Source organism: Schistocerca serialis, chromosome 1, assembly GCF_023864345.2.
Source record: "Schistocerca serialis cubense isolate TAMUIC-IGC-003099 chromosome 1, iqSchSeri2.2, whole genome shotgun sequence".
Lineage (NCBI taxonomy): Eukaryota > Metazoa > Arthropoda > Insecta > Orthoptera > Acrididae > Schistocerca > Schistocerca serialis.
In genome coordinates this window covers 278621301-278643144 of record NC_064638.1, presented here as the reverse complement: position 1 = coordinate 278643144, position 21844 = coordinate 278621301, and the positions used below count along the sequence as shown (strand labels likewise).

The 21844-nt window shown below is 39.0% G+C and overlaps 1 long non-coding RNA gene across 1 annotated transcript; it reads left to right on the top strand.

Annotated features, from left to right (window-relative positions):
• Positions 1–76: 76 nt before the first annotated feature.
• On the top strand, positions 77–19626 carry LOC126468186 (uncharacterized). Its single transcript, XR_007585995.1, has 2 exons — positions 77–1219; positions 19258–19626. It is a non-coding gene; the product is annotated as an uncharacterized LOC126468186 (long non-coding RNA).
• The last annotated feature ends 2218 nt before the right edge of the window (positions 19627–21844 follow it).

Sequence of the window (21844 nt, the reverse complement as noted above, 5' to 3'; positions counted from 1 at the left end):
GCTGATAGGTGGCACCGCAGGCGAGCGACGTTAAAAGGCTTAGGACGGCAGCGGGCAGAGTAAATCTGAAATCGTGTCTCGCACTCTCGTTCTTGAGAGTTTGTGCACTGTTTATATTCTTCAGTATATGTTTGCTGATGACATAGAAGTAGTTTAAATTATGCAGAGACTTTGAGTTTTGTATTTGGAATACATAATAATTTAGCGTGTGTCTACGATCCGATGCAATTCTCTCAATTGGACACAACTTCGGCCACTTGAGTGTCCCTTTTAGTATTACCTCGTAACACACGCGCTCACCACTTACTTACGAGTTAAGACATAGAATACTCTGATAATGAGCACATTAGAACTTCATGTTCCACTATAGCATCGCCTGTTATGATCAAACGAAAATAAATATGTTTGCCTAAATTATACGGCCTACACATCAATAGAAACTTCCAGCAGCAGTACATACTATTTCGAAGTTCAAGAACAAAAACTATACCGCATTGTCACATTAAGAACGACAATTCTTAATAACAACGATGTTGTGTCGCCGGAAATCTGTTATGGCCTTATCTGAGGTCAGTACTGTTTAAAGAAGTTAAAGTCACATCTCTTGGAGTATGGATTACGTACACAAAAAATAAGTAAAGCTGTGTAGGGTGCACGCTAAAGAACATCGTATTTTTAATGCTGTGTATATTCTCTTGACCGCAAAATACAATAATGAACAATAGTTGACATGAAAGATTACAAGGAAAGAACCAGAATCGGAAAGGTTATAGCCTGCACGGGGGGCGGGCGTGTAAACCCCATTTATGAAGCCCATTCCTGTGTGTAAATCAGTTTGCCATTCGTTCAATTTTTTTGTTGCAAGTGTTCTACCGTATATTGCGTACGGTACTTCCACACGCTATTAACTTATGTATTCTGCAATAAGAGTAATTGTAGAGTATCATACAGTAAATCTTGCAGTGGTCTCACATAATAGCTTAGAATAGTTCTCTTTGCCGGCTGTAGTTAGTAACATACCTACTTGTGAGGTAATAATAACTGTAATTTCTGTATTATACGCAAAACTGATGTCCGTGAATAGGTTCGATAGACGTGATCCACCCTGGATCTTTCATGCATTACAGGAAGGATTAATCATTGCGACTAGGAATTTCCCCTTACAGTGTTACACTACCAGAAGTATCAATGTAGTGATGGAAGCACAAATATTAAGCAAGTAAAGATAAGTAACTTATTAGTAATAGCGAATACAAAGGATAGCTAAGGAATCATAAGTGTTGTCCATTGAATTTCAATTATTATTATAGATTTGGAAATGAGACCTTTGAACCTGTTGGTACGGAATGGGAGTACTGTCCTGACCATTAAAAAAATTCAGTTGTGGGGGGAACAAATTCATTTGTTGTTACAAGATTGTTGGCTTGTGGTTTGAAAATACAGGCATAACATGGAATTCACAACTCATTGTACAGAGAATAACACACAACTACTAACAAATGACTTGAAAACTTGCACTTAGCGACATCTACAGACACCAAAATATTACGTGGTGGTAAAATTTGAATCTCAACATGACCCCCTGAATTTTGCAGGTAGTTATAAATTAAGACTTGAATCTTAAGTTTGTGGTTCTAGGATTGAAGTCCAAGTCTTTCAATACATTTGTAATGCTTTGCTACAGGAGAACACTTTGTCAGTACATCTGCCATCATATTTTCTGTTGGCTGATATTCCTGTTTCAGCAGATACTCTTATAGAAGTGATATTGTATATGAATGGCCTCATCTTAGAGTGAAAAATTGGATTATGTGCTAACTTTTCAGCTGATTAATTGTCATTGTATAGGGTGATGTATTACAGTTTTCCTAAGCCCTGCTCCTTCATGAATGTTGACAGGTAAATCTCTCCCTTCGCTGCTTCGATGAAGCTCTCATTCTCAGCTTTAGTTGATGAAAGAGCAACAGCTCTCTACTTGTGTCAACATCGTGAGGCTGCTGATCTGGATAAGGTGAAACTGTTGCCTGTTTAAGACTTCCTTTCAGCTTTGGAACTTTCCAAATCAGCATGGGTGAAGTTGAGGCTCCATTCATATTGTTGATGTAGGTCAGTTTCTTGTCCGTGGTTCATTTGAGGTCTCTAAGGATTCACTTAGCCACTTTCCAGTGGACAAGATTTTGGCTGTTAGTATACTGACTTAGCTTATTAACTGCATAGCATTGTTGAATTGATTACTGATGGTGATGTACATTGGTATTCCAACCAGTTCTCTGAATGGATAATGAGTACCATCTTCTGTATCTGTGGCATCCAAGTTGTTGCCAGCAGAATCCTTGTATTGACTTTCACTCATTCATTTTGAATTAGTGTAAAACTTCTCTGGTATAACCACTTTGAAATAATGTAATTTTGTAAACAGACTTATTTACCTCAATGCCCATATAGCATTTTGCTGTTTGGGGGCTTGCATTACCCTTTTCAGCCTTTTGCTCTACAAGTACTTTTTTTTTTTTTTTTTTTTTTTTTTGCAAAAGTGCATTTGATCATATTTACAGTATAGAGTATGAAACAGTATACAAGAATATAAAATAAAATTAAAATTAAATTTTTAAGTCATATTGAAATACAGTGCAAGTTTTATAGATTACACAATATTTTTCATCATGATTATTCCATAAATCCTGTATGAATATATTGGAATACAGTAAATTTGTATCATACAATAAAAATACAGTACAATAATATACAGTGTGTAAAATGCTTTGAGGCGACTGATGTTTGTGCTTTAATGTGGTGTTGCTTCATTTTGTGTGTGTGAGTTGGGGTGGTGTTATTTTATGTAACTACTTAAGTGATTTATTTATTATATGTGTATAGATAGATATAGACAGCTATGCTTAAACATTAGCATTAACAGTAACAATGCCACTGATTTTTATATTGTCCAGTAAAGGTGGGAGGCAAGGATAGTTTGATGATATACAATTGATTTGATTTGATTGTACAATTGAATTTAGAGAGCAGTTGTCAATTTGGTGTTTAGGGTGCTCTCCTGTTTACATCGCGTCCTCCGATCAGCTTAGGGAGATGACTTTCAGGGCAGTGGTGAACAATTACATAATTTTTATGTCAATGCTATGTTTTATGTCTAACTTAGTTCTATTGTTCATGTGTGTGTGTGTGCATGTATATGTGTATTTTATGGCGTTATTTTCTCTGTCTTTGGGTCAGGTGTGGGGGAAGTGGGATGTCTTGGGTTAGTGGTTCCATGATGGGGTCGAGGTCTGGGTATTCTAGGATGGTGTTGTGTGCTACTGTATGCGCTGGTTGGGTGTATTTGAATTTTGGTCACCTGTTCATTCGTGGTCTTGTTGTCAGGATGTCTTCCATGTCTGGGTGTTTCGTTAATATATGTCTCCCGTAGTTTGCTCTGAGTTTAGTCAGTCTGTTCTGTAGCGGCTCCACACCTGTGATGTCATATATGTCGTCACTGGGTGTGAGCCTTGCCAGTCTACAGATTCTGCATAAAAGTCATCTTTCGGTCAAGTAAAGTCGTTCTGCTACCGGTTTATGCAAGCCCCCTAAGGGGGCTGCAGCGTATTCTATTACAGGTCTAATGTACGTCTTGTAGGTGTGGATTGCAGTTTGGTCATCACATCCATGGAATTGTCCTTGTACTCGTCTGATTAGGCATTGTCTTTTTCTCATCTTGTTTAGCAGGTATGTGAGGTGTGTTTTCCAATTTAGATGTTTGTCTAGGTACACTCCTAGGTACCTGGCAGTGTCATTAAGTCTTAGTGGTGTGTCCCACAGTGTCAGTTGTATGTCATTTGTATTTTGTTGTCATTTTTTGGTCAGGTGTCTGTGTCTAAATAAAACCATTTGGGTTTTGGATGGGTTTGGGCGGATTCTCCATTTTGCCATCCAGGTTTCTAGTCTTTGTAGGTAGACATGTGTCTTTCGTTGTACAGTTTTCGTCTTCAATTCTGTACACCAGTAGGCAGTGTAGTCAGCATAAAGTCCTACCGTTTCTGTAGGGGTTGTTGTCATTGGTACGTCAGCCATGTAAAACACATACAGAAGCAGGGATAGGATGCCTCCTTGTGGCACTCCTGCTTGGGGTGTGAATTCTTGAGAGGAAGCACCGCAAACATGTACCTTGCACTTCCTGTTTGTGATGTAGGCTTGTATTAGTCATACAACCTTGGTCAGACCGAGCAAGGTGGCGCAGTGGTTAGCACACTGGACTCGCATTCGGGAGGACGACGGTTCAATCCCGCGTCCGACCATCCTGATTTAGGTTTTCCATGATTTCCCTAAATCTCTCCAGGCAAATTCTGGGATGGTTCCTCTGAAAAGGCACGGCCAAATTCCTTCCCCATCCTTCCCTGATCTGACGAGACCGATGACCTCGCAGTTTGGTCTCTTCCCACAAACAACCCAGCCCCAACCTTGGTCAGAAGGCCCAATTTGTCCAGTTTGTAGAGCAGTCCTGTGTGCTAGAGCTTGTTGAAGGCACACTCTATGTCTAAGAAGACTGCAAGCGTGCAGTGTCCTCTGTTAAAACCTTGTATTATTCCGTTGGTCAGTCTGATTAACGGGTCGTTGGTGGAGTGATTTTGTCAGAAGCCTGATTGTGTCAAGGGGAGGATTTCTTTGCGTTCTACATACGTTTTTATGTGATCAGTTAGTATCCTTTCGTATGTTTTTCCTATGATGTCGAGTAGAGATATCGGTCTGTAGGATCGTGAGTCAGTCTTTGGTTTGTCAGGTTTTGGTAACATTATTGTTTTGCTAGTTTTCAGCTGGTCGGTAGTGTTTCATTTGTGAAAGAGTAGTTTTAGACGAGGGAGAGGATGGGTGTCAGGAGGTGGGCTGGAGCTTTCTGGAGGTGTATACGGCTTATGTCATTCTGTCTAGGCATTCATGATTTTTGTGTTGGTGATCTCTGCAGTCAGTGTGTTTTTGTCTTCTGTCTCTGTCATTGGGGTGTTTAGGGTTATGATTAGTTGTTGCTCAACTTGTTGTCTGTAGTTGTCGTCGAATTTAGCGTCTTGTGGGAAAGATGATGATGATGTTTTCTTTGTGGGGCGCTCAACTGCATGGTTATCAGCGCCCTTACAAATTCTCAACCTTTGCTCAGTCCAAACTCTCCACATTCATGAATGATGATGAAATGATGAGGACAACACAAACACCCAGTCATCTCAAGGTTGTGGGAAAGAGTATAATTGCTGTAGTACTTGTCTAAATGCCTTGGCTTGTTCTGCTTTGTCTGTTGTTGGCTCGTTGTCCACTAGTAATGTGGTGTTTGTTGACTGTTGTTGTCCCGATAGTGGTTTAAAGCGTTGCCAGAATTTCCCTCCTCCCTGTAGTTTAGTCTTCTGCATGTGTCGTCCCACTGTCTTTGTCGGTATTCAAATATGGTTCTTTTAATCCTGGAATTCAGTCTGTTCCATTGTCTTTTCAGGTCTGGGTTGTCGTCTTGTCTGATTTGTCTGTAGAGTTGTTTTTCTTGTCGTATTAGGTTGAGGGCTTCCTGGGGGATGGCTTGTTTCCAATTTTCGACTTCTATGGTGGGAATGGCCTCATCTCTTGCTTGTTGCATGGCAGTCTCTGTTCTGTCGGTGGCGTGTTGGAAGTCGTTATCGTCAGTTATCATCAGTGGTATTGATAATTGTTCTGTGAGCACGTCTTTGTATTTGTCCCAGTCCGTATTTGCAGGTCTTTCGTCTTGTGGGTATATGATCTGGGGGCAGGGCGGCGCTGGTTGAAAAAAGGATTGGTAGGTGGTCGCTCGTTATAGAGGTGCCCACGACAGCATCTAACATTGTGTCGCTAATGATGTGTCCGCATAGTACGTGGCCTGTTGTCGAGTGGCCTCGATGACCTATGAATGTTAGTTGGTTGACTGGTAGCTGGTCCATCGGTTCTGTCATCAGGAAGTCAAATAGACTTCGACTGTTACCATTATCGGCTGTGTCACCTAGCGTATGGTGCTTTGCGTTAAAGTCTCATAGTATTATGTATTTATTATACATCACCATATGTCGTAGGAAGTGCAGTGGTAAGGGCATTCCAGATGGGTTGTACAAAAAAAAAAAAAACAAAAAAAAAAATCTGAGGGGAAGCATCATGGTGTTGAGAGATATTTATATATTGTTTATGCTTGTGTTGAGATAAAGAGTCAATCATGGATCATGTTTGATATACAATTTCTGTGAAAGCTCCATAGACCTGTTGTTTGGATGCTACAAAGAAAACTTAAAACTTTTGATGCAGAGTGTATGCAGTCACAGTACAAGACACAAAAATAATATCGCTTCAACCGCATGCGAGCTATGTGCTGGACATCCATCATGCTGGAAGTACATCACCATTCTGTCATGCAGTGAAACATCTTGTAGTAACATCGGTAAAACATTCCGTAGGAAATCGGCATACATTGCACCATTTATATTGCCATCGATAAAATGGGGGCCAAGTACCCTTCCTCCCATAATGCTGCACCATACATTAACCCACCAAGGTCGCTGATGTTCCACTTGTCGCAGCCATCGTGGATTTCCCGTTGCCCAATAGTGCATATTATGCTGGTTTATGTTACCGCTGTTGGTGAATGACACTTCGTCACTAAATAGGACGCATGCAAAAAATCTGTCATCGTCCTGTAATTTCTCTTGTGCCGAGTGGCAGAACTGTACACAATGTTCAAAGTCTTTGCCATGCAATTTCTGGTGCATAGAAATATGGTATGGGTGCAATCAATGTTGATGTAGCATTCTCAACACCAACGTTTTTGAGATTCCTGATTCTCGTGCAATTTGTCTGCTACTGATGTGCGGATTAGCCGCAACAGCAGCTAAATCACCTACTTGGACATCATCATTTGTTGCAGGTCGTGGTTGACGTTTCACATGTGGCTGAACACTTCCTGTTTCCTTAAATAACATAACTATCGGGCCAATGGTCCGGCCACTTGGATGATGTCATCCAGGATACCGAGCAGCATACATTTCACGCGCCCGTTGGGCATTTTGATCACAATAGCCATACATCAACATGATATCGACCTTTTCCACAATTGGTAAATGGTCCATTTTAACACGGGTATTGTATCACAAAGCAAATACTGTCCGCATTGGCAGAATGTTACGTGATACCACGTACTTATACTTATCACAAAGCGAAAAAAGTGCTCTAACTAAAACATTCATACTTCTTTACATACTATACGAATATATAATAAAAAATGGGGGTTCCTATTTAAAAAAACACAGTTGCTATCTGTTTGACCTATGGCAGCACCATCTAGCCGGCCAACCATAGCGCCATCTGGTTTCCCCCTTCAAGCTAGGCGAGTTTTGTTCTTTGTAGTTTTTTCGTTCGACGCTTATTTCGTGAGATATTTCGCCCAGTCACTATCAATGGACCACCTTGTATATACAATATTTTACAGGGTCAAATGAGGAAAGAGGTCAAAATTGTGTTCCATCACATTTCTTTATGAAAAACTGGAGAGTAATTTTACATTGTTCACTTCCTGATACTGGAAATGTCCACAGTGTTACCACCCTCCGTACTATATTTAACAACAAAGAGAAATACAGTTTTGTAGTAAGGCAGTCATCAATCACTTCAGCACTCTTGGCCACAGATATATTGCACCTTTGACCAGGGCTGATAAGAGAACATTTTTCCATGCAAGTGATTGAACAAATTTTATACTAGGGTGCCTCTGGCACCCCTCTCAGCTTGTCTAATTTGGCTTTAAACCAGCCCTGCCCTTGATATAAATACTGTCCCTCTTTAAAGAGAAATTGCAGATGCTCTGTACAAAGATTGTTACTTCTGTTTCATATAACATTCCTCTGGTATCCCGACCTGACAAATTGAAAAGCCTGCTATGATGCATCGGGCTAGACAACAGCCAGTAGGTGGCACTCCTAATATTTGTGAGCACTGCTGTCGCCGTCTCAGTACTAGGCATGGACTATGCCCACCACCACCTAAAGAGAAGACCGCGGCGCGCTCTTGTGACGTCACGCAAAGCGGGCCAGGGTTGGCTTGGCGCTGCGCTTAAGGATTCGAGACGTACGGCCTGCAAATCTTTGTCAAACGGTTTTACAGAACCTGTTCCGTAAAAAATAATTCATTTCTGAAATACTTCTAGCTTTATATGGCAGCTTCATGATGAAGTGCCAATCATTTCGACAATGGTCATAACTATTGTGGTATTTCACAGATGAGTATCAAATTTGAGAACATTGCCATCAAAAATAGGGGGCGCTATGAATTTGTGTTTGATGCATATTATACATTCTATTGCTGTGTGTGAAATACAGATGAGGTTCGGAAATTTTCGTAAAACTTTGGATCAATATCTGCTTCCAATCTCGAAAAAATTGAGCATCTGCAGCAACTTCACTTCCGATCGCAACGCGCGGGACTGAAATATTCATAACGCCTCTCATATCTCGTAAACCGCTGGAGATAACGAAACGAGATCTTGGCAAATGATACCACGCAAAGAGGAGAGTACTTTGCGTATGGTTAAAATACGTAACTTTATCAATCGCGATATAGCAGAAGCTATAGTTTATAATTCTTTTTTTCCGGTAATGTAATTGCTTAAGACTTATCAATAGCCAGTGAAAACGTATGAGTGCGGGATGTAAATAATATTGCGATATACATGATAAAACAAGGTACATTTGTGAAAAATGCACTGTGATTTTCTGGACCAGACGACTATTATTTACACTCACTTGAAAAATTCTGCACTAATACAGTGTATAATATTAAATTCCTCTGCCTTCAGTATCCTAAATAAATATTCTGTAACTGTTTATAGAACGCCCTCAGGAAAGCTGAGTACATTCCCCAAGCAATCAATCACTTTTAACTCACCTTTTCTCGGAAACAAAACGAATTATGCGTTGTTATTGTAATGTAAATTTTCTTTCCTGTAAAAATATGGCAGATTTTGAGCATGTAATGAGCCATGTGCAGGTGTTGACTTTCTCACAAGAGTTGCAAAGAACTTTACAAGCCTGATTGACAATACTCTGCAGATAAAAGAATTAGCAACATATGTTTAAGTGAAATTTTAGATGTATTCCTGACCATAATGGTCAGCTGTTCAAAATGCATGCTGTAAGCCCTGCAAACAACAGTAGTTTTATCAACAGGACCTTTATATAAGTCAACAGTGAAAATCTACAAACCTTCAGCAGACATTTGCAGCAGTTGGAATGAGACAATGTGTCATTGTATTAAACTTCAGAACAAGGGACACTACAATTTACATTTGCACTTTAGTAACTCCAGGGATAGATCAGAAATCACTGCTGGTGACTACATCAAGTTAAATTCTTTGTATTATGTAGACAGATTACTGTAACATGAGAACGGTAGTACTCAGCATGCTTAAAATAATGTAATTATTAGTAGTTTATGTTAATGTAGGATTATAAAACACTAGAAGTAATGAACTATAATTTATTTAAGTCAGTCATATGTACATCTACTTCCTGAAAATGCTGTTACAAAATCCAGGGCACAACATGGTTCCATTACAGAAATAAATCACGATTTCCATCTTAAAAGGCAGCAAACCTTTTCTACTTTCAGAATGATTGATTAGTTGTACACATTTGATATATTGTATTTTGTGAAAAATGACAGTTGCAAAACATGTCAGATGCGTATAACAGGTTACATTACCAGTCTTACTGTCTATAAAATTTAATAATTGTGACTAACAATGACTTATGTTGCTGACAAAAGTATTAAATCAGACAGATTAATAGAGCAACAAACATTTGTTGGAATGTATGCACCATGATATAAAGGTGTACTGGGATGAGGCACTACTGAAGGACATTCAACGAAGTGAAAATGTAGCTAGTAGTTGGAAACTAATAAGTAAAGGTAATACTGAGTATGACAACATATCAGACCAACCTCACATTACAGTTGAATACCTGATCCACAACTGAAAGAACTCTTTTATATTGTTACTGCACAGCTATGCAACATTTGTTGAAAACCCTGCCATAAGCTAGAAGTAGGCCAATTTCCTTGTAATGAACTTAAGTGTAAACAAAATAAATCAGAGGAACTAACTCTGGGATTAACTAAAGATGTACAACATAAATCAAACCTGTAACAATTTTACACTGATTCCAAATTAAAGTGAATGGTGTAGGATATAATGTCCTACACATTCAAATAAAATGCAGCAACATGACACTCCTTAATGTTTGTAAGGATACTCTCCCTCTATATAGGTGGGAAGAACTTTTCCTTAATTACTATATAAAGACCACTTTTCACATTATTCCTGTTAGAATAAACTGTTTCAATTAAACTGACTGTATGGAACACCGAAGCTGTATTTTAATGCTGTGAAGTGATTTTCTGTATCACAAGATTCTACAGCTACTGGCAGAAACAGTTCAAGAACACACTTTTCACTCAGTACCAAAGTGTGTGCTGTTATGAAATTTTCTAGCATATTAAACACATGTGCGGTCCAAGTCTGACACACAGCGTCACACTACCAAGGGGTTTCATAAGTTGAAAAAAAAAAAAACACACACACACACAATAAGATTAGTAACAAATTAAGGGTCACAGTCTGGATGAGATGCAAATTTGGGAATGGAGACCAACTACTGTGTCTGATATTAAACTATTCCAAACTGTGAGTGGAATAAGCAACTACTAGAATGTAACTATGTCTCAGTAAAATAATATATGCAAAGCAATAACTAATTGTTACCCACATGCAACAGTACTGACAGCTTGTATCAAAATTTAGATGAACAGCTGTTATGAGAAATAACTACATTAGGAAGCACCCTGGTGTCATTCTGATTCAGGAAAACTGGAGAAATCCATTTTTGGCTTTCCCTTTTGTAGTATTGTAATATTCTACTGTAAGTTTTATACGTCTGCATGCCAAAATAATAGCCTCTAATTACATACATAGTTATAATGAATTAGATGAGGTTTAATACAGAATTACTTTAACAGACTTCTTCTTGTTGGGCAGCACAGTCTCAACAAATTGAAAGGAAGATGTAAATATTTGTGCACAGAATAGCTGAAAGACATAAAAACCTTACTAGGAAAAACTGGCCCAGTTTCAACCTTAGGCCAGTATCAGGTGCACAGATGGATGTGTACACAAACTGATAAAATTTTACAATTATGAGATTGAAACTAGCCATTAGTGCTGGACAAAGTATTTACTTCAGCTGAATAGTCTGTATGGAAACAGTTGTGACCTTCTGACATTTGAAACTGTTGGAAGCAAATTATCCAAAACTTACATGCTTTATGGACCAAATGACTATTAGTGTGCATTCAGTTGAAGGTACTACACCAATATGGATTATGGAACCTGCCTCTGCTTTCAGTGGACCAAATACAATGTAACTGAATGTGTGAGACATAATAGAAATTTCCTGTGACACCTGATAAATGTCCTAGCATGTAAACTGTACGCAAATTAAAATGTGCTATGCTTCCGTTTCTTAAGAGAAGCAGTAAAGGTGTCATTCTTTTTCTTAATGTAATTATTTAATAATGCATTGGTGGATACTTTGACTAACAACTTCAGTATTTCATCTGCCGAATGACCATTACTGCAAATAAAGTCTGTTAAGAAGAAACTTTTCTTCTGAACAGCATTTATGGTTACATTTTGAACAAACACCCTTTGACTGTTGGATGACAAAAATTTTTTTTCATTAGGGGCAGATATTAATTTCTGTACAGTAATGTAATTGTAAATAACAACATTCACAACATCAGGCTGAGGGAAAAACAGACCACCCCTGTCCAAATTTTTGATTAAACTAAGATGTTGTTCACCATGAAGTCACATTTCTTTGTCTAAGAGAAGGTATTTGCTGCACACCTCACACTGCTGTTTCTTCAGTACACTGCGAACACAATACCCTACTAAATATGTTAATATTGGAAGGTATGTTTCTGCCTGCCTGAAATCTTCATCCAAATACATAATGTCAACCATAAACTCAGAGTTTGTTTGTATAGTCTCTCTTGTGTCATCATTACAATTTAAGATGAACCCTTCTGCAACAGGAAGTTTACCAAAAGTACTTGAATTCAATGTGAGTGGTAACATGTTCTGCATCCTCATCTTCGCTTCCACTTCAAAAATCTGTCTCACAGATATGAGATATTGAGAGCCAGCCATTGATCGATAACTGCTAAACCTTGCTTCCAGAGAATCAGTTTGAATTTTTCCAGGCAGAAAATAAGTGAAAGCAAGCTCTTTAGTACAGTACCTTGCCATCTCAATCAAACCATAGGTTGTGTGTGTCAGAGCTATATGTGTATCTTTTGAAAGGGTATTATTTTTCAGGCCTAAGTCCTTCCACTTATCAAGCCACACAAGAAACTTTTCCAAAAAAACTAATTTTTCATCACTATTACTTAAAGACAGAGGGCACTGGAAGAGATCATTTAGTCGAACACCTTTGTGAACTGTCTTAACCTTTACAATTTTCCACCATGTAAGTATAATTTTAATAAATTCTGCAGTGGTCTGGTAATGTAACAAGTTTTTCTGTTCTCCTACAGTTGAAACGGCTTCAGCTGTATATTCACTGAATACCTGCAAAACAAGGCTCACATTCTGTTTCTCAAGTGAAGATGGATAAAGAGACTTCAAAGAAAGACCATAAGAGTGCTTAAGTAGACCATTACATTCAATCTTATGAAGCTGCCTCAATGCTTCAAAAGATGCCATTAACACCTGACAATCATCACTGCTTCCATCAAATTGTGGATATTTGAGCAAAACTTGAGAGTCCTTTTGATTAACCCAATTATTACGTATACACTTAAGGATGTGGACAGAATCAATTATAAAAAATAGTGGCTGAGTTGGATTAGCTGGATGTGGGTAAACTATACTGAGTTTTGGAGGTGAGCTGAAAAGTGCCATAGATTTCCTTTTTATAGCATTGTTGTCACTAACTACACAAATAACTTTGAAACCAATGTCATAAAGGCCACATAATATTTTCTTCACATACAAAAATAACTGTTCAGCTACAAGGTTTCTCACTGGAAGGACATGCACTACTTCTTTAAAAGAAGACAGCAATGATTGTATTATAAAAACATATGCTGTAGTAGCAGCCTTGTCACTATCAAATGCTGCCCCCACAATGTTTCCTCCCTTGTAATCAAAATAAGGTTTAATATGAATTTCATCCATCATTAAAGAAATGGTACAACCACTTTCCTGCAAAGATTTAAATCTTTCCTTAATATACAGGAGCATAGCACCTTCATTTTGTTCATTATGAGGACCATTAGTATATGAGGAACATATTTTCTGTAAAGTTCTTGGATGAGGAAGAATAAGATTGCCAGATGACCTCAAAAATTTATAGGCATGAGGGAAGATAGAATGCAGGATACAACAAAATATAGAAAAGTGAGGATTAAACCTATAGTTTTCCTCACAGCTACATAGCAACTTAACTTGCTCACTTAAGAATTTAATTTGTTTCTGTTTTTCTTCATCTACAGAACTGCACATGTCATTTAAAATGTCCTGTATGAGAAGGCACTGGATTTTTAATGAATTTTCTTATGCACTGACTAATTCTTTCACTTTGTCTAATACTGTAAACAAATCATTCATATTTGAAAGTTTGTGTGATATTTTTCTACTGCCTATCTTTCTTATCTCAGTGTTACTTCGATAGGCAGACAACTGCAAATCATTTGTCACTACATCAGATACAGACACAGATGGAGCAGGCAATACAGTAAGCAATAGAAATAGGACACAGTCACTTCTCCTAACAATGGTCCATTCACTGGGTATGGTTTCTCTTTCTAGGCACTGCAGAAATACTTCAAAAGTAGAAAATAACTTCCTCAAATCATACTCTGTTTTGGTTACTATACTGTCTTTAATTGCTTGTAGAAGATGTTCATTGTCCAATCTAGCTCTCCTTTCCTCTGCACTTTCTCGAGAGCTGGTGGATGGAGTAGACAAATAGCTTGGGCAGCCTGGTACCACTGATGGGACAGCACCCTCTCTAAGCCTTGATCTTGAAAGCTTGACAGTAAGCTTTGTGCCTTTCACTTCATCATAACATTCCGTATGCCGGCAGATGTCAGATTCGGTGAAGTGAAGTTCACAAACCTAAAACAAAGTAGTGTGAGTCAGTACAATATACAGCATGATCTAGAGATGTGTGTCTGCATGTGAAAGTAAAAAACACTGGATACTCATTCATTTTCCACCAATATCAGCTTGACAGGTCACACCTTAGTGGAAGTACACAAATTATTTAGGCCTAACAGCAATATACCATGTTCTACAACAACATGCATATTCCATTTTAATATTCTTTTATTAATTAGTACTATAAGCACTAGGAGCATACCTCACCAGGCATCAGTATATGATGAATATACCTGTGAACTGCTTGTGTTACAGCAGTACTTGATATTTATGGAGCTATAAGAGTGAAGTTCCTATTATGGATTAAGTGGCACCAAATTTCAGTAATATGTTGGATTCTGCATGTTAACATAGCAATTATTTTATAATTTTGACTTTACAGTTTCTTCATTGTCATGGTATAAGAGATATCAACAGCTGCAGAATACTATTTCACTGTGGGTGTTTTTATGCCAGCGCATATTAAAACTGTGTCATTGCAGGTAACACTGAATGAGGGTCTTAATATATGCCTAGCACAAATTTCATGTTTGGATAGAACAACAACTCCAAAGCAAACGCATGCCAAACACAAAATAAAGTTGAACAGATGCCAACGTAAATGACACACCTCAGTAAGACAGTCATGACCATCCAACTGGAAGAATGTTAAGAAGATATCCACTAAACATTAAGTGCCAAGCTGTGTCGTATGAACTAAATGACACTTGTCATTTCAATTAACCATCTGGAACATTTAAAATACCAGACAGATTAAGTAACTGGATGCGTTATTAACGAGAATGTCGTTATATGAGGCGGCTCAAGTGATACAGAACGCCATTGAAATCTGTTTGTGAAGACACCTATTCTGCATCGTAACCTGAAGTTAGGTTAGGTTGAAAGATAATTATTTGATTGTGGGTTGGCGAATGTCTAACAGGAAAAACTAACGCATAGAAAAACAACACGGATATGCTTCATACAGAGAGATCGCTTTTTAAACATGAAAACAGCAGTTTCAACATTCGTTAGCACTCGTGCTAACTAATGCGAGAGTGAAAAACAACATCCACTCACAAATAGAGAATAAAACGTATCGGTAATGTGTAACAAAATACAAACTGCAGAGAAATTTAAACACGAATAAAAAGTAACACGAGCCACAAATTTACATTTCGTTTTCAAAATCAAAATAAAGCCATTTGAAAACGAATACTAGGCCTATTTACTGCGAACTTTTGCTCAAAATTTTAGTCAAATGTATCCAAAATGCAAGACATTCCACCAGAAAAATAATAATAATTGTACTAGGAATATAGTTTTTACATACCTTCGTGTGCTCAGTGGGTTGGAAATTGTCCCGATGAATCGCTGAAAGCCATTTCCAACGCAGATTCGCATCTTTCGGAAAGGAAAACAACATTACTTTCGGTCCAGTTCCGTAATTCCCACGACACCTTGGCACACAACATTTGTAAACCATGTTCACAGTAGCTTCACTACACGTAAACTCTGTAATCGCTAGTTTAAAGCACGAACATAGCACTCGATCCAAACAAACGTGTAGATAAACAAACGCTTCGAAACACAACATGGTGGCCCGCTTGGAGTGACGTCACAACCTGCAATGAATTTCACGCCGCGGCCTTGTCTCTAGGTGGTGGTGCTATGCCCCACATGCCAGCCTACCCGCACCTGTGACCATGCTATAAAGCTGGCAGTGCAGAGCCCAAACCTCTGCCCTAAGCCTAACAAACCCCCCTCTGCTACCTCTTCCTATCTTCCCATCTGCCTCACCTCCGTGTTCAGTAAGGTCTTTGAGGCCATCCTCTCTCGCCGTATCCACCGCCACCTTAACCAGCACCGCCTCCTTCCTCTTACCCAATGTGGCTTCCGGCCTTCCTTCTCTGCTGACGACCAGCTCCTTAACCTTACCCATCTTCTTTCCCTCCAACTTAACTCCCGTCGCTCTGCTATCTTTGTTTCCCTTGATCTCCAGAACGCCTATGACCGTGTCTGGCATCCCGGGCTCCTTTTCAAACTCCAGACCTATGCTCTCCCCATCAACTTCGTCCGTCTCGTTGCTTCCTTCCTCTCCCATCGTCCCTCCTATGTAACTATCCACAATTCCAACTCCCATACTTTCTACCCCTCTGCCGGCGTGCCCCAAGGTTCTGTCCTTTCCCCTCTCCTCTATCTCCTGTACACTGCTGATATGCCCAAACCTCCCCCTCCTGTTCATCTTCTCCAGTTTGCTGATGACACCGCCTTCCTAGCCCTGTATCCTAGCCTTCAACGGTCCCAACGTACCCTCCAAACCCACCTAGACCAATTCACCGCTTGGTGCAACCAGTGGTTCCTCGCGTGTTAATCCCTCCAAGACCCAGGCGATCATCATAGGCCGCACCACCCGCTCCTTCCGCCTCCATGATTTCTACCTCACCATTTATGGCCGTCCTATCCACCTCATTCCTACCCTCAAATACCTTGGCCTCACCCTCGACCGCCACCTCACCTGGACTCCCCATCTCCTTACCATCCAAAACAAAGCTCACAACCGCCTCCGCCTTCTGAAACTCCTGTCCGGCCGGACATGGGGTCTGCATCCTTCCACCATCCTCCACACCTACAAATCCATGATCTGCCCATCCTTTGTTATGCCAGCATCGCTTGGATTTCCGCCACTCCCCGGTTCTATAACACCCTCCAAATCCTCGAACGCCATGCACTCCGCCTCGCCTTCCGCGTCCGCCTTCCGTCCCCCACGCGCATCCTCTATGACCTCATCCCCTTCCCCCACCTTCTCCTTTTCCTTGAACACATCCGCACACTATATATTGTCTGCCACCTTGATCCCCCTCACCCCCTGGTGTCTCCCTTCCTCTCCACTCCCAACCAGTTGCCGCGCCTTTACCGTTGTGTCCCTCCCTCTCTCCATCTCCACACCCTCCATCTCCTTTCCCAACACAACTTCCACCGTCTACCACTCCCGGATGATGAGCTTCGCCCTGACATCTACCCTTCCTACCAACTCTAACCCCCTCTTCCTGCCTCCTCCTCAGGCTCCCTCTCCTCCCCCTCCCTCCTTCTGAGCGGATTTCCCCTCCTACTCCCCCTCCATCTCTTGTGCCTTCTTTCAGTGTCTCTGCGCTCCCTCCTGCCCTGTCTTCCCTTTTCCTCTCCCACCCCATGTGTCTCCTGCCTCTTTGTGAACCCACGGTTGCCCCTCATCTCTTCCTCCCGCCGCTTCCCCAGCTGCCCCGTGCTCTCCCCTCCTTTTCCATCCTCTCTGATCTTTCCCTCGGCAGGTCCCACCTGGTAGTTTTATTCTTCGTCGTGTGTGCTCCAAGTGGGTTTTAAGTGTGTTGTTTCGGAGTGTTTTTAATACTGTGGCCAACTTTTAACCTGGAGTGTTTTTAATACTGTGGCCAACTTTTAACCTGTGCATGCACATCCAGTGCCTTCTCTGTGTTTTAAGAATCGCCAACTGTGTTTTTTAACTTTCTGGTGACTTTTTGAACTGTCCCCAATGAACGTCTACATGTCAGTGTATTTTTCCCTCCATTTTCTCCCCTTACTCTGTTTTATGTTCCCCTTTTTTGCCTCCTTATGTATGTATTATTTTATTCTTGTTTTAGTTGTCATGTCACTCGGCTGAAGAGCGGCGGATTGTGCTGCTGACAGCCCTCCCCTGCCCATATGGGGCAGGAAAAAAAAAAAAAAAAAAAAAAAAAAAAAAAAAAAAAAAAAAAAAAAAAAAAAAAAAGCCCAAACGTCTGTCATGTTCCAACAGCATTCTCATAATCTTAATGCTACTATGTGTTGGTTGGTTCCTGATATTGCTATGTCCAGGCTCTCGATTTAGTTCACTCTCTGGACCTGTCATTCTGTCATGTTGTCTTTGTTGTTCATCCATCACTCTTGTTGTCTTTCTGTAATTTTCAGTGAGTCACCATCGATGTCTTTAGCAGGTCTGCCAGTATTTCATGGTTGTGTCCAATTCCAACTACTATATAATTCCTAAAATATTTTGGTAATTGTTCAACTCGTACCAAAGTCCAGCATGGATGATTGTAATATTCTTGCTATGAAACACTATGCAGATCTCCTCCACACATACCTGTATTTACATCTGCCTTATATTATACAAAACAGCAATATCTATGGCAGACAGAATTACTGCCAGAGAAGTGTTGTTACACATTTTACCAGTCCTATTCATGAAGCATGTGTAAGTGAAATGATTGAGTGTATTGTTTAAAAACTTCCATTACCAATTAGTTACATTAGTAATTTCCTTACAAATTAATTATAATTTCCCAGTATTTAGTCAGTGGAACAAAATCAGTTTTTATCCTTACTTATAATTTCATTTAACTTCAAGCTTCCTGGTGACTTACACAGGCAATGCTTTATGAACTGGTCTGATATGGAAGTTTGGTGCCATAAATAAGGGTTTGACTCCTGGACAGACACATCTATTTAATGTCTCAGGAAATTTCATTGTGGTGTACGTGCTACTGCTGAGCGAGATTTTGCCCCTTAGAATTTATCATGACATTATTACACAATAACATTCATTAGTTTTCAGGCTATGTCATTTTAAATCCTTAAGCTTACAACAGCTTTAGTTGCCTGTCCTAAAGACGAAAGCAAAGATCCAGGTTTAAGTTTCAGTCAGATACACAATTTTAATTTATTAGGAACCTTGTAAGACAATTCAGTAAGCTACAGAATGAAATATTCATATATTTGCCTTATCTTCAATTTGCTGTACTCCCAGTACTGTATCAAGCACCTGCTTCAATATTGTAATTACCTTCAATTCCAGCTGACTGATGTGCAATCCAATATTTCTGTATATTTTTTGGATTTCACTTGGACCATTTCCACTAGGCCTAGTACTGATATGAGATGTGTGATTCCAGTGGACCAGTGGGTATTGATATTAGCCACCCCAGCTAAGGTTCTTTAAATTTAAGGTTCTTTAAATTTATATATAAGGCATTATCAATTTCTTACCTTACTAGGGAGATGAAGTTGAAGGTGATATAACAGAAAGAGAAGAAGATGTAAGAAAGAGAAGAAGATTAAATGGGAGATATGAGATGACAGGAAGAATTTGATAGAGCAGTGAAAGAAAGCCCCTGGAGTAACAACATTCTCTCAGACCTACTGATGGCTTTGGGAGAGCCATCCATGACAGAATTGTTCCTTCTGGTGTGCAAGGGCGAGAAATGTGTAATATCCTCAGACTTCAAAAAGAATGTAATGATTCCAATTCCAAAGAAAGCAGGTGCTGACAGGTGTGAATATTTTATTGGCTATACAAGCTGTTAAAAAACAAACTTTCTGGCAAGTGAATGTAAGAACAGAAATAAAGATGCCGTTGAATGGTATCTATCTATATATTATTCTTACCGCTCACTGTTACAGGATAAATGCTTTACTAAATATGCTGTTGTACATCAAAGATTGTGCTGTTAAGACAACAGTATGAAATGAACATATTAATTTTGCCTCCAGCTTAACACAATATAAACTGATCCCTAGATCAAAAGTCATCTGAGTTGAGTATTTTAATTGGTTTAGTTAGTTAGTTAGTTCATTAGTTATGTTCATGTTCCATGGATCACAAATTCCATTTCTCATTATGAAAAGGAATGAGTAAGTTTAACGACAGTGGCATCAGTGTAAAGTATGGCAAGATATACATGATAGACTTAAGCTATTCTCAAATGTTGAAATTTCTCCAGTAGGTTTGATTATAACTCTTGTACCATTCTACTGCTTTAACATGTGAATGCAAATCATTTATGTATAACAAGAATGTGAATGGACCTAATATAATCGAAATACTACACCTATAGTAATTATGGATGTGTGGTGTATATTCAGAGCTCTTGTAAAGATAAGTGTTTAATTGAGTAATAAAAATTAATTAAGGTAATATTACATCATGAGTAATTAAATGAATACCTATTGTAAGTTTTTAGTTGAAGGTTTCACATTTTTTAGCATTTTCTGGAAAAGGAAAACATTTCATAGGCTGAATTTTGGACTAGGATTTGTTTACGTTATCATATACTGTAAGTTAAATGATTATTGCAATAATGTAAAGTCTGTGCTGTTAGCATGTTCTTCCATGCTATACAGTTGTTTCTCTAGTTAGTAGCGGAAGTGAAAAGTTCCAAAATATGTGAAAAGTTTTATATAGTGTAAACTCAGTTCTTTGTTTATTTTCGTTTCATCATGTAAACAGTACAGGCTAAATCGTTTTTGTTTCTTCAGAAGTTTTGAATTAGTATCTGAACTTTAGGTCTAAGCTTTCTAAGAAATTTAATGTATTAGTAGAGTAGTCTAGGAAGTTATTATTGTTTAAGTTAAACTAAAGCTAAAATTTGATTTCCATGAGTGAGAAGTGTATGACTTGTCGTAGAATTGTTAATTCCGAGATTTGTGAGGGTTACTGCAGTTTCTTTCATGTGGGTGACTGTAGTGGCGTGGAAATTGGGGAAATAAACAAGGCTCATTAGTTGTGTAGGATTTGCTGTAGAGATAGGGAGATAGTGGAACAGGAGGAGAAGATTGCTGCCCTCCAGGCAGAACTAGATAGAGTGAGACAAGATCTGGAAAGGTTAGGGGAGGAGAAGGGAAAAGAGAGGTGGGAACTGACAACAGGTGATAAACATATCAGTAAATTAGCCTACTATGCCTATTTTCATTCACTGCTTTCATATGGCATCATATTTTGGGGCAATTTGCCATTAAGACAGAAAGTATTCATTGCAAAAAAAAAACATGTAATCAGAATAATAGCTGGAGCCCACCCAAGATCACCTTGCAGACATTTATTTAAGGAACTCGGAATATTCACAGTACCTTCGCAATACATGTATTCACTTATGAAATTTGTCATTAATAACCCAGCCCAATTCAAAAATAACAGCAAAGTGCATAGCTACAACACTAGAAGAAAGGATGGTCTTCACTATTCTGGATTAAATCTCACTTTAGCACAGAAAGGGGTGAATTATGCTGCCACAAAAATCTTTGGTCATTTGTCAAACAGTATTAATAGTCTAACAGATAGTCAACCAACATTTAAAAGCAAATTAAAAGAATTTCCGAATGACAGCTCCTTCTACTCAATAGATAAATTTTTAGATATGAAGTAGTAACTGAAAAAAATAAAAAAAAATTAATTATTTTGTGTGAAGAAAACTTATTTTAAAGTGATAAGTTCCATATCATCGTCAAATGTCGTATTTATGATCTATGGAACAAGGATTAATGTATGTATATATGTAGAAGAAATAGGACTAGGACTTTCTCAGACAGTGTTGTTGTGAATTTGGAAAACAGGTTTGATCTGTTGTCACAGTTGAACCACAAGTAGATGTAGGAATAGAAAGGACACAGGAAACATTCAAAAAGTGTTTGAAAATTAAGAAGTCAGAAAAAGTTGTGAAGAAGAAGTTTTGTTGTTAGGTAGTTCACATGGTAGAGGTGTTAGCCAACTGTTGCAGGATGAACTAGGGTCAGGTTACCAGGTCACAAGTTTTTTTAAACCTAGAGGAAGTCTGGGTCAGGAGACAGAGGATATAGGTTCACTTT